This window comes from Nelusetta ayraudi, unplaced genomic scaffold (genome assembly GCF_046127955.1).
Source record: "Nelusetta ayraudi isolate G7.1 ecotype Tasmania unplaced genomic scaffold, CSIRO-AGI_Nayr_v1 ptg000042l, whole genome shotgun sequence".
In the NCBI taxonomy this organism is placed as follows: Eukaryota; Metazoa; Chordata; class Actinopteri; order Tetraodontiformes; family Monacanthidae; genus Nelusetta; species Nelusetta ayraudi.
The window spans coordinates 20830001-20842011 of NW_027466092.1; the positions used below are offsets into that span (position 1 = coordinate 20830001).

The 12011-nt window shown below is 44.5% G+C and overlaps 1 protein-coding gene across 1 annotated transcript in view; it reads right to left on the reverse strand.

Moving 5' to 3' along the window:
- The window catches only part of LOC142894201 (receptor-type tyrosine-protein phosphatase delta), a 167300-nt gene that overhangs the window by 115930 nt on the left and 39359 nt on the right, over nt 1-12011 (reverse strand). The window lies entirely within an intron of this gene.

The window sequence follows — 12011 nt, forward strand, 5'->3', positions numbered from 1 at the left end:
GTCCATGTAATATTTCTTGAGCTGACAAAAACAAACAAACCTCGTCTGAAACAAGCTGGTTTGATTCGAAAGAACTTCAGAAGTGGAGTTTCTGAGTGAAACAATTGCAGGATTATTCTTGCCCGGTTTGGCTTTAATCCTGTCTTTTTTTTTTAAGACAAAGCTGTCGTATTGTACTTTAAACCCGCAAAACATTAAAAAAATAAATAAATACATGAATAAAAACCTGTTAAAACACCGTCATTAGCTTCATGTCCAAATTGGCAGCATAAATGCGCCTCTAAAAAGTTATGCCTAACGTCTCAATCGCCCCCTAGTGGCGGGCTATGGTACAGGTCCAGATAAGCCATCTGCGAACGTGGACAATGAAAGCCAAGTAGACGCTTGCAGCTGTTTGTCATGTGTCTCTGATTATTACATGTTGAGGCATTGCAGTGTTTGCCCACCAGTAGTATTTAGATGTGTGTCTGTGCACAGCTAGGCTGGTGTGTCTGCATCTGCAAGTGTGCATGTGATGAGGGTTTGCCTCAATCGGCAACCACATGGATGCCCGGAGCCAGTGTTTCCCAACAGAATAGTGCGCTCCCGGTTTGATGATTGATGCTATTCATGTAAGCTGTCAGCCGTTTTAATCTTATGGCTGATCACCATATGGGAGCTATAGTAGTAGGTCAGTGCTGGCATATACAAATAAGGAAAGGTCACCACATATTCATTACCATGAGCCAGAGATGTGAATCCATGTCCCCTGAGAGATGTATGTAAGTGTATTGATTCTGTTGTTTTGCTGTGTTTGCTTACATATCTAAGAGGAAGACACATCTTCTCAGTTACTTCATTTCTGTCAAAGCCCTGGCTTTGGCTGGCAGAGGAGCACCTGCTGCACTCTGAACTGGAATGTCACGGGAACTTCAATAACCAGAGGTAATGGCAATAGAATTGTTAGATGCCATTCATTTGCATCTGCATCACCACAGGGACACATTATAGCGTTCAACAATGCATTGAGAAGGAATATTGCACATAACGTACCGGGGTGTAAAGTGCTGTGATGTAGGGCTGCAGAGCAGGAGCAGCCATGGCCCCGCAGGAGACACTTGGCTACGACCAGTTGTGTTGTTGGGAAAACTCGCGTTATGTGGCAGCAGCCCAAACCTGCTGACGAACGGCCGAGCCTCTCAGACACCAACGCTTTGCATCCAGCAACAGACACGGTGTCAGAGTGCTGCAGTCAGCAGATCTGCTTTCTTACCTGCGCCCAAACACTCCTATGTAATTAACATTGAGTGATCATACCGTTGATTTAAGTGTGCAAACTGAGCCAAACACCATTTTTCTTGAGGGAGCAGAAATTGCGCACAAAGATACACAGGCCAGAAAAAGAAAGTGTTAATTTTGTGACACTGAACGACACAATTGCCCTCAACTGGTGGCTATAGGGAACCACTCCAGGATTGATGGCTTGTTTGTAGAGGCCCAGTTCGCTGTAAATCGCTTTTTTTTTTTTTTTTAATAGTTCTCAGACTGAAGGTTGAAAAGTAGCTTCAAGTTTATTTGAAAATCTCATTTATAATTTTTTATTCCTAACAGCGACCTTTAAATATTTGGGCTGGACTGGTTTTAATATTTTACAGTGTTGCTCTGTATCTCCAACCCGGCCCTTTTATCGTTGGGGCACTAGCAAGAGCGGCAGCAAAGATTCACTTGTTGATGGATGGGTGGTGGCTGCCTCGCTGGCCTGTCATGGATGTTCTTTGTTGTCCAGCAGGACAGAATAGTGAATAAGACTGATCCAGGCCTGAGGAATCCTGAGCACTGGGTGGAGTTTCCTTCACTTTCCACCACATGATTCATCCTCACCTAGTGAATCCAACTCTTCCTCGTATGGTATTGGCTGTCATGCAAGCTGAAGGTTTTGGCTTGTACAAAGTGCAACGCTCTGAGTCGATACATATAATAATAACAATGGTATCTTCTTATGCTCCCCATGACTGCTATGTCCCAGCTTTCTGTAGCTCCGATTGGCATGTACTCTCTAAATACAATGCAAATACAGGAAAGGATGATACAGGTTACACAATATCAATATGCATTTCCTTTGGTTGAAATAGAAGATCTTTGATCTCTGTGCTCCACGTTGCTGCTGCCCACATAACAAACCTGCAGGGACTGTTCTGACTGCGCAACACTAATTAGGATTTAATATTCTTATTTATCTTGAACTGTATTTTGAAATTCAAATTTTCTCTGCCTTTTTTGGACTATCATTATGTTTTTTTTGTTTTCTTTTCTTTCTCATCATTGAACAGTGATCAGTCAGATTGTCTCACAGGCTGCAAAAGCACAATCCAAATCTCATTCAGTGCCACAGAATAGTTGCTAGATTAAACTTTTGGTTTTATAGTCTGTTTTTTTTTCTGTATTTATATTTTTAAGAAATTTTTAGTAACTAACATCTCAGTCAGGTAAGCCCCTGATATGTTTTGTTCTACCGCCATCACACAATCCAAATCCCACTTTGTACAACTCTCGCCTGCCTAATGACCAAACACCTGCCAAAGTAACAGCATCCTCACCAACCTGTTCTCCGTGTTACATGCTAATTAGCAAATGGTACCGTGCTGAACAAAGATGGTGAACACGGTAAATATTATGCATGCTCACATTAGCATTTAGATCAAAGCTCTGCTGTGCACGAGTGCTGGGCCACTGGCGTGGCTGCCGTCTTTCTTCGAGAGCGCTGCCGAAGTCTTTTAAACTTAATTTTAGCAGCTCGTCACGTTTCTTCAGTTGGGTGTCAGATGGACACTACCTTAAAAAGAACTGATGCAACGTAAACTCAGTGAGGCTGCTTGACATCTTCCCTGCTTGCACCAACTTCGGGCCGTTGAGGATGTAATATGTGTGCGGAACAACCAATTTGTTCACTGAAATGAAATGAATGCCGTTTCATACGAGGGGACCATTTAAGTGACACTCAGGACTAGGTTTAGCCCAGGCTTTGTTGCTTGATAGGCAGAGGTCCTCCCCATTGTTACCCAATCTAATAGCTGTCACATCAGCTTAGAGCTTTGAAGTCAGGAAGGGTGACTGTGAATATATGCACAGTTTCCTGATAATTCATGTCAGCACTTTAAGTTTTTTGATGACTTGCAGCACACTTTGAAAAACTGTTTTTTTTCCTGTGTGCATAAACTATCAATGCTCAGTCGACACACTTGGAAATTTCATATTGTGTCTGTCAGTCTGCTCGTAGCCAGTGGGGGTAGGTCGTTTCACCCTTCGAAGGGTGTGCAAGCTTTATAAATGGCTGCCACCAAAATCATTCCTTTTGTTTTTGCAACCCCAAAGACAGTCAGATGAGAGGACGAGTTGTGTCACTCAAAAACAAAACAAAAGCAGAACAAGGTGGCTATTATTTTTCAGCTCCGTTGCTGACACGTTCAGGCACCCCACCCCACCAATCATGTAACCCAGTCATTGTAAAATTAATTTCCTCATCAAGCGAGACCTGCGCTCTTTGGGATAACAATCTACCTTAAGCGGATAAATCTAATCCAACATGCTGAGATTGACTTGTTTATGGTCGCTGCCCAAGCAGTCAAGAGGAGGCCAAGAGTGACAAATGCCAAGGAGATATTAGACTCACCCTCAGGGCATGGAAAAGTGAAAAGCGACACCCGACTGTCGTCAGCCAATACTTCTCCGCTTCTTGGAATCTGTCATGCATGATAGATGACTAACCACACAGTCACGCTTTTCGAAAGCAATTAACATTCTGCTAAAATTGCTGGACGTCACAGTTGCCAAGTTTATTTCAGACAAAACACACAATTTAATGACATTTTTGTAAAGTCTGTGTGTAAGACTGATCGCTGCGATTCTTTGATAAAGGGGAAGCTGTCGTGTCAATGTTTTTACAGCCAAAAACCAAGGCTTACACAATCAGAGATAACTTACAAAATCTATCTCAGTTGTTACACATTATTAAAGTGTCTCTTAATAGTCATATAAATCATAGCTGTGTCTTCAGTTACCTAAACCTCCCATGTTTGTACAGGGGAAGCAATTTAACACTCAGCACTCTGAAAATATGATTCTACTTTTCTTTGATATTACATGTTAACAACAAGAGAAAAAGAACAATGTAGAAACATATTCAGTTATTAATTGGTGATGCAAATGACCTCACTTGTGAATATGTTGTGCTCAAAAATATGTGTTCTTTCAAAATATGGAAAGATGGTTGAGGAAATCCATTTGAAGCGTCTCTTGAGTTCATTTGAACTCTGACTGGCCAGCTGACATTTGACTGACTCCTGCGGTTGATCATTAACTCGTACATGTGTTTGTGTCAGCGTTATAAATTAACTATATTTGGCCCAGCTGACTGCAGCCTGGTCTGACTGCACGTACGCTAACCGTGCCTCTCCTGCTGCTGCACTGCCTGAAAACAGGGGATGGCAGAGGGAATGAAAACTTCATCTTCACTTGTTTGTGCTGCGGAGGCCAACGTGCAGCCCTGACCCTTGAAGTGAAGTCACTGGCAGGATGCCCCCCAGAGGGGAACAGCACCGACCCATGGGTGACTCCAGCGGCACCTCCTGTCACGGTTACACATGCGTTCTGGAAACGCTGACTCATGAGCAGTCAATATCACCTTATTACGATGTCGAGCAGAATCCGATTTGCCGCGAGGCTTGTGTGCGGGGGCCCCTCGGTTTGATTTAGTTTAGTGCTGGCATGGGAGCGCAATGAGCTGAGAAGCAATTAGGTCCATTAAGAGATCAACTGGGATGGCGCAAGCAAGCGGCGGGAGCGAGGTATGGTGATGAGGGAGGAAGGGTTTCGGAGAGATTGGGTCTGATCGAATTGTGGCGCCGAGCTCGTGAGAACGTGTCTAGTTATACGTGTCTGTGGTTTGATATTTTGAATACGTTTGGGTTTGTTTTAAACTCACCCAGTTGACTCGAAATCGTCAAAATAGAAGTGAACAGGAGGAGTCAAGAAATTGGAAGCAAACAAATGAAATAATGTAATAATAATTTCCTTTGGCAAGAAAATATATTTTATATACATTCTGGAATACACTACATACACTACACTGTGTGTCATGGTTTTGCATATATACAACAGGGTGATTGTTTAGAAAGTGGCATTCAATTTTCAGCATAAGAAAAAAAACTCATAAATTGGAAACAATATATATGTATATATATATATATATATATATATATATATATATATATATATATATATATATATATATTTTTTTTTTTTTTTTTTAAAAGGGAATAAAAAAAACAAATCTTCATGTTTATATTTCTAAACTATATCCAGTGTAGGCGAGACTTTAACTGGTCTGGTGTATATATGTTTACATATAGCAACGCTCCTTCCACTGTTTTTAATCCAACTTTGCTGCCACACAGGACAATTTTATGATTTTCTTCTCTCTTTTATCCGGCTCAAAGAAGTCTCTCTTCATTGTGCTATGTGCCTGCATCTTGTAAAGAGAAGTGAGGCTGATTAAACTATGAGCAAACAGGTCCCTGCAATTTAAATGAAGATTGTTTTCAGCTGCAGCCTTCAGCACACACACGTTCATACGCAGGAATTGATGAGCGTGTGTCTCCGTTAGGAGGCAGGCACCGAACATGTCTCTCAGAGTCGCTGTTCGATCATGGGAAATTGAAATGGTTGCAGTCTAATGCGTGTATGTAATGGCTGTAAAATCACAGTTTTTTTTTATTTATTTATTTATTTCATTCACCCATCATCTGTTTCCAAGTTATTCAATATGGGAATTTCCAGCTTTTTCCTGCTAAGTTCTCAACACATTTGAGCTTGACACTTTCAGGAACTGCTCTTTGACTTTTACTGTATGTTACCTTGTCTGTATTATTTGGAACAAGACTTGTTTAGAGCAGTTTTCAACATTTTTTTTTCTTCTTAACTCTCAATTGACAAATGGAGAATTCAAACAAAGACGAGTTCTGCACCACTGCTTTGTTTTCTATCTTTACCAATCCCATCTGCAGCCACTTCCTGTCATGTCTTTTCATTTATTTAACTCTTGTCCACCCTAAAAGGCTTTTAGCTCCTACAGGCCGGCTGTGCATGCTCTCTGCCTCTGTGACTCCTCTCCCACAAAGCCCCAGCGACACACACCTCACATCTCTCTCTCTATGTCTTCCTCTAGCCATTCCGCTCCCTCCCACGGCCCTTTATTACCTCTCTGGCGGCGGGTGCAGGCGGGCAGCAGGCATTTACGAGAAGCCACTCACCATAGCCAATTGATCATGGCCATTGTTTTGGTCTGGGTCCTCCATTTTACAGTTCAGTGTTCATGAAAAGGAGCTTTTGCCACCCCCTATCTGTCACCTACCAACCCCAAAACTCTCCCTCTCACTTTACCTCACTTTCCCTCCCTTCCTCTCTCTGGGCACCGATCCCCCGCTGACATTTTCACAAGCGCACCTTCATCAATTTCACACCTCCAATGTCCTCCGATGCCAGCCTCAATAGTAGAAGGAAGTAAATTGATAGCCGAGCGGCGAAAAAGTCGGCTTGAGTCGAAGTCAGGGGAGTGACTAAGTTCCCCTGTTGTAGGACATCCAGGACAAACAGGTGAGGAAGGTTCCATAAATTTGGCCGCTGTCGAACACTGTAAGAACAACTGGAAGACACCGGGCAAAGGTTCCATTCCACATGTCCCGGAAGATCCCGTCAGAAACATGGACCCGTTCCATTTCGCCAAGGATATTTCTGTCTCGGCTCGCGTCCTGCTGCCCCCTAGTTGTCATCCCATCAAAAATAAGACAAAACTAATCAGTGAGGAGTGTGAAGGGGGAGGAAAAGGCTTCACAGACGGCAAACGTCCACCGCTGCCTGCTCCTCCCACCACCACTTTTTTTTTTTTTTTTTCTTGGGGAATGAATCCAGTCTGTCATCCACCAACTGGCACATTCATGAGCTGCTAAAATAATTGGCGATTGTGGGCTGTCAGCTGTGCCGAAGGTAACCCGCTCACCTCAGCGGAGCCCCGCAGCAAAATGCCTCAGTGGCACAGTGCAGAGGAAGCTGGAGGAGGAGGAGGAGGAACATAGGGAGGGTGGCAAGGTGCTTCATTCACTGGCTGTGGGGTTTATGGGATTGCTCCCAGCTGCCACTCTGTGTAGTGAATCTGCGGCACCATAATATCTTAATTGTTTCAAATTAAATGCTCGTAAAATGGAAAAGGAAAATGGAAATGAGGCCCTGCCCCCCTCGCCCCCCTTTCCCGCTCTGCGGCTAATCCAAAGCGGCCCTTTGACTTGCATCTGGGCCCACTTGAAATGAGAGGTGGTTTTAAAGGGTGGAATGGGTCCCATATGAGATGACAGTGGATAGGCTGGCAAGGAGCGAGTTTTTATGGCTGGTGAAGCGTGAGCCAATCACCACACTGAGGTGAGTCACAAGTCTCAGGGTGTCTTTCGCTCTTCTTTTTCCTTTTGTCTTGGTGCAAACGTTCCTTCAGATGTGTACATGCACAGAATATGTGCTTTTTTTGTATGTTGTTTTTTGTGTGTGTGTGCGCGTGCGTGCGTGTGTGTGTGTGTGTGTGTGTGCGTGTGTGTGAACATCGAGGCTTATCATAATAAACAGTCTAAAACCTCCCACGGGGATTCGCACATTTAGTCTCCTCCGGTCTCCCTGCGGCACTGGTGAGTCTGAGCTCATTCCACGCCGCGCGCTCAAATCACTCATGCAGCTAAAGTCCTGAGTGACATCAGCCTCACTGTCAAGCGCTCACAAAGACATGCAAACGCGTACGTGTGCACGCGTGCTGGCCTACATGCAACCGTCAGGCACACGCAAAACTCCTTCTGCCCAAGCTGCCAAGATTAATTGGTTTATACGCTGCACTGTGCCCATAGCGAGCGCAGTGCATATCATTTACACGCCGCACATATTCTGTCCGTATAGGAGGGGAGTGTGACGTGCCTCGCTTGACGCCCCCCCCCTCCCCCAACACGACCCCCGCCGTGACAGGATATTGCAGTTCCTCACGTGTCCTGGTTAAACTGTCATATTCCCTTCGGTGTTCTTGCATAAATACTGTCTTGAAAATGGAGCTCCCATACCTGGCGAGTCCAAAAGACAATTTTTTGTCATTACATCCGCAAGGCGGGTGTTTTGTGTCAGCGGGGCTGTGAGTGGTGAAGAGGAGGTAGATGAGTAAATTAGTGGATAATGAAAGGCCGACTGGGAAGCCGTGACGCAGTCCCACCAGGAATAGGAAAACCAGAGGGTTTTCTTTTTCTTTTTCTTCCAAAGGAGTCTCTCTCTGCCTGTCTGCCTGTCTGTCTGTCTGTCTGTCTGCCTGTCGGTCTGTCTGCCTGTCTGTCTCTCTGTCTGTCTGTCTGTCTGCCTGTCTGTCTATCTGCCTGTCTGTCTGTCTGCCTGTCTGTCTATCTGCCTGTCTGTCTGTCTGCCTGAATGGGTGGCAGCAACTTGGAGTCCAAATATGTGCAAAATGATGGGGAATTAATTCAATTCAAATGAGGAAGAAAACTTTTCGGATTGTCTTATTTTGTCTCCTGAATGCCATTAATTTGATATCATGTCTGACACATGCTTGTCGGAATGTCGTGTTGTCCATTTTAAATGGTCAAAAGGAGCGTGTCTGCGGTGGCGAGATCTTAATGGCTAATGTTTGTATGCAGCAGGAGCTTCATGTTCTCCGCTGCTGCTCCACAACCCTCCTCTGCCCTCTTATCTCCACTCTGGCAGCTTTCATCTCCACCTCCCTCTTCTCCACCCCTCCTCTCTTCTTTTCTTCCCGTTCTGCTCCCCCCCTTCACAATCTTGCCTCTCCTTCCTATCTCTCTCGCTCGTCACATCCTCCTCTCCTCCTCTGTTGTGTTTTTTTTTTTCTACCTGCACATTACCCTTCTCCTTCTCTTCGCTGCCCTCCTGTGAGTGCTGTTGAATACTTTCCCTTCCCAGCCTTCCTCTTGAATCTCCTCTCTATTTGTTTCCCTTCAGTTACCGTCGTTATTACCTTTTCTCTCCTGTCCGTCTGATTATTCTGTTTCCCTTCTTCCAGCGGCAAATTTCCTTGACCCAGGCCCCCTTCTGCTCCTCAGCCTTGCACCCTCCCCCTGGCGTTGCCTTGCACTGCCTGAACAGCGTTTTTTCTTTTCTTTTTTTTTTTTTACTTTTGCCATCCTTCCCTTTTTCTTTAACTTATCCTCTATTAGTTGCCGTTATGCCGGCACATGCCCCATCACTGCCAGTCTCACACTCGGTCTCCCTCTCCTCCTCTCATGTTTGTGGCCTTCTGCTCTGTGCACATCTAATGGCTGGGGTGTAATCCACTGGCTAATCTGCTGACAGCCTGTGTGACAAGGCATTAGCTTTGTGTCACTGCCTTCCATGCTTCCTCCCAGCGTGTGTGTCAGAGAGCGAGGGAGAGGGGCAGAAAGAGAGGGGCGGGAGAGAGGGGGAATGATTATCAGCGCACGCTCGTATGAATTATGTTGCAGAACTTTGCATGGAAACACACACACACACACACACACACACACACACAGTCGTGCTTTCAAGTGGAAGTTACATCTTGGGTGTTTGTGGTCAGCGTCAACCGTCAGCATCAGAGAGGGAAAAATGTTATAGTGTGGCACCTCTATTTTGAGCGACCTTTCACCCTTTTCCCTCATTTTTTTCTGCTCTATCTGTCAAGCGCTGCCCTTTTCCCTCCCTCTCTGCTGGGAATTGCCGTTTTAATAAGATGCCAGGTCAGAGTGCTCGCCGATGCTGCGAGAGGCAAACTTGGCAGCGCGGGGCAGACCAGACCGCAAGTAGCCCTGTCAGGCACCCAGCCAAGTCAAATAGGGGTAATTTGGTAAAGCCACTATTGGATTTTCTATTATTTCCACTCCAAGTTTGGACATCACTGTATTCTTTCCAGCAGAGACTTTTTTTATTTATTCTAAAATGAATCAAGCATCAAAAATGTCATTTTCAGGACAAATTTAATTGTCCGTAATTTTCCCTTCTAATCATTTGCTGCATGTCAGAAAATAATTTATGGAAAAAAAAAAAAAATGTGATGAAATTTCTGCAAATATATCAAACAATGACTCCTCCCATCTCATTTGTGGGTCATATTGTAAGGATGAATGTTTTAAAGGTTGGAACAAGCAAATGTTTCAACCTGACACACCAGATGGAGTATTTCCCAAGTCGACTGAATTGGTTTCACTTGCGTTTTAGGCAAATAGCCTTTAGAAAACATTAAGAAATGGACTAATCAGAGTCTTCATTGCTAGCTAAGCAGTAACGCCACAAAGGGCAACATCTGATGTGCATCAAATCATCATGTCCTATGGCGAGCATCAGTGCTTCACTGTGTTTCACTAAATCCCATCCAAAGATGTTGGAATGCTGTCCAGTTGTGATGAATCTGACCACACTGGAACATCCACAGCATGGCCACTTTAATTACAAACTAGCAGTGGCTTCCTATCCTAGTACTAGTCCTAGACCTAGTCCTTGTCCTCATCCACGCATCTTTCTTCTCAAAGATGCTGGCAGAAGAGGCAGATGAAAGATTTCACATTGGAGCTTTTTTTAACATGGACGTGTGAGAATTCAGACTTGGAACTTCACCAATCCAGATGCTATCCAATGTTGCAATTTCTAGCTGTTGAAACCACCTGCAAATAAGCAGACATGTTCTAGATGCAGAAATGATGGTAGGTAGTGTTTCCTACAGTGGTGACTACAGCCAATCATCTGCCCTAACCCATCTAGCTCCATCCTCTGCATCTTCCCTCACACCAACTCACTTCAAGGCCTCCTTCACTACGTCCATAAAACTCCTCTCTCCTCTCCCTCTTGGCCTGCTGCCTGCCAGTTCCAACCTCAGGATCCTTCCGCTGATATATTCACTGTCCCTCCTCTGGACGCATCCAAACCATCTCAGTCTGGCCCCTCTGGCTTAATCTATACATCTAACCTGCACTGTCCCTCTGATGTTCTCATTCCTGATCCTATCCATCCTAGTCTCTCCCAAAGGGAAACTCAAAAATGTTATCTCCTCTCCCACTTTCTCAGTATTGATGTCTCTAAACCACACAACATCACCGCTCTCACCACCGTTCTTTAAACCTTTCCTGTCATTCTTGCTTGGCAGAAAACTCCAGGAAGTTTTGTTGCTTTTGCAGAACTCAATCTGTTCTCACCAACATTTCTGCTCTCTCTCTGTCTCGCTTATTTTTTTTTTTTAGCTTCCTTTCTTTTCCTTTAGCAGCCTCTCCCCTGTCTTTAACTGAGTGATCCCGTTATCACAGATGACCCCCCTTGCTAGATGTGTCGACAGCCAAAGAGATTACACCCAGGGCCAGGAAACACGTTGGGCTCACACCCCCACAGTTTGACGTGTACCAGGGCAGGTATTGCCTGATCCTCTGATGCTGATAAACTGACTAAAGCTCTGGGGATTCAAGAAAGTCCCGGTGGGAAAAGGGCAAGGTGGGATGTGTGTGTGTGTGTATGTATGTGTGTTCGTGTGTGTTTGTTTGGCGGGTCTGAAGTGAACTTCAGGTCCACTTTTAATCACAGAGCCTTTCAGAGGGGATAACACAGTGGAGAATGGGGTTTTGGTGTGGATGGAATGAGCCGGGCCCTTGATGGAGCAGAGGATAAGCCGGGGGTTTTGCTTTGAGGCAGCATGTTTGCTTACATGCTTTTGAGAAGCAGGTTTGACGAAATCTCCCCGTGTTTGTAACTCAATTTTATGCAAACTTCTGAAATTTTGCTTTTAAATGAAATAATAATAATAATAATAAAAAAATGTACTTGTTCCCTTTAAGTGGTTTTAATGCAAATTAATCAGACTAGAACATATTTACAATATGTCATAGAACGGCGCTACATGGCAATCAGAGGAGGCAGAGATCAACCAAACAAACACAACTAACAGAAAAATGGAGAGAGATTTTCAGGAATTCGCCTCATGAATT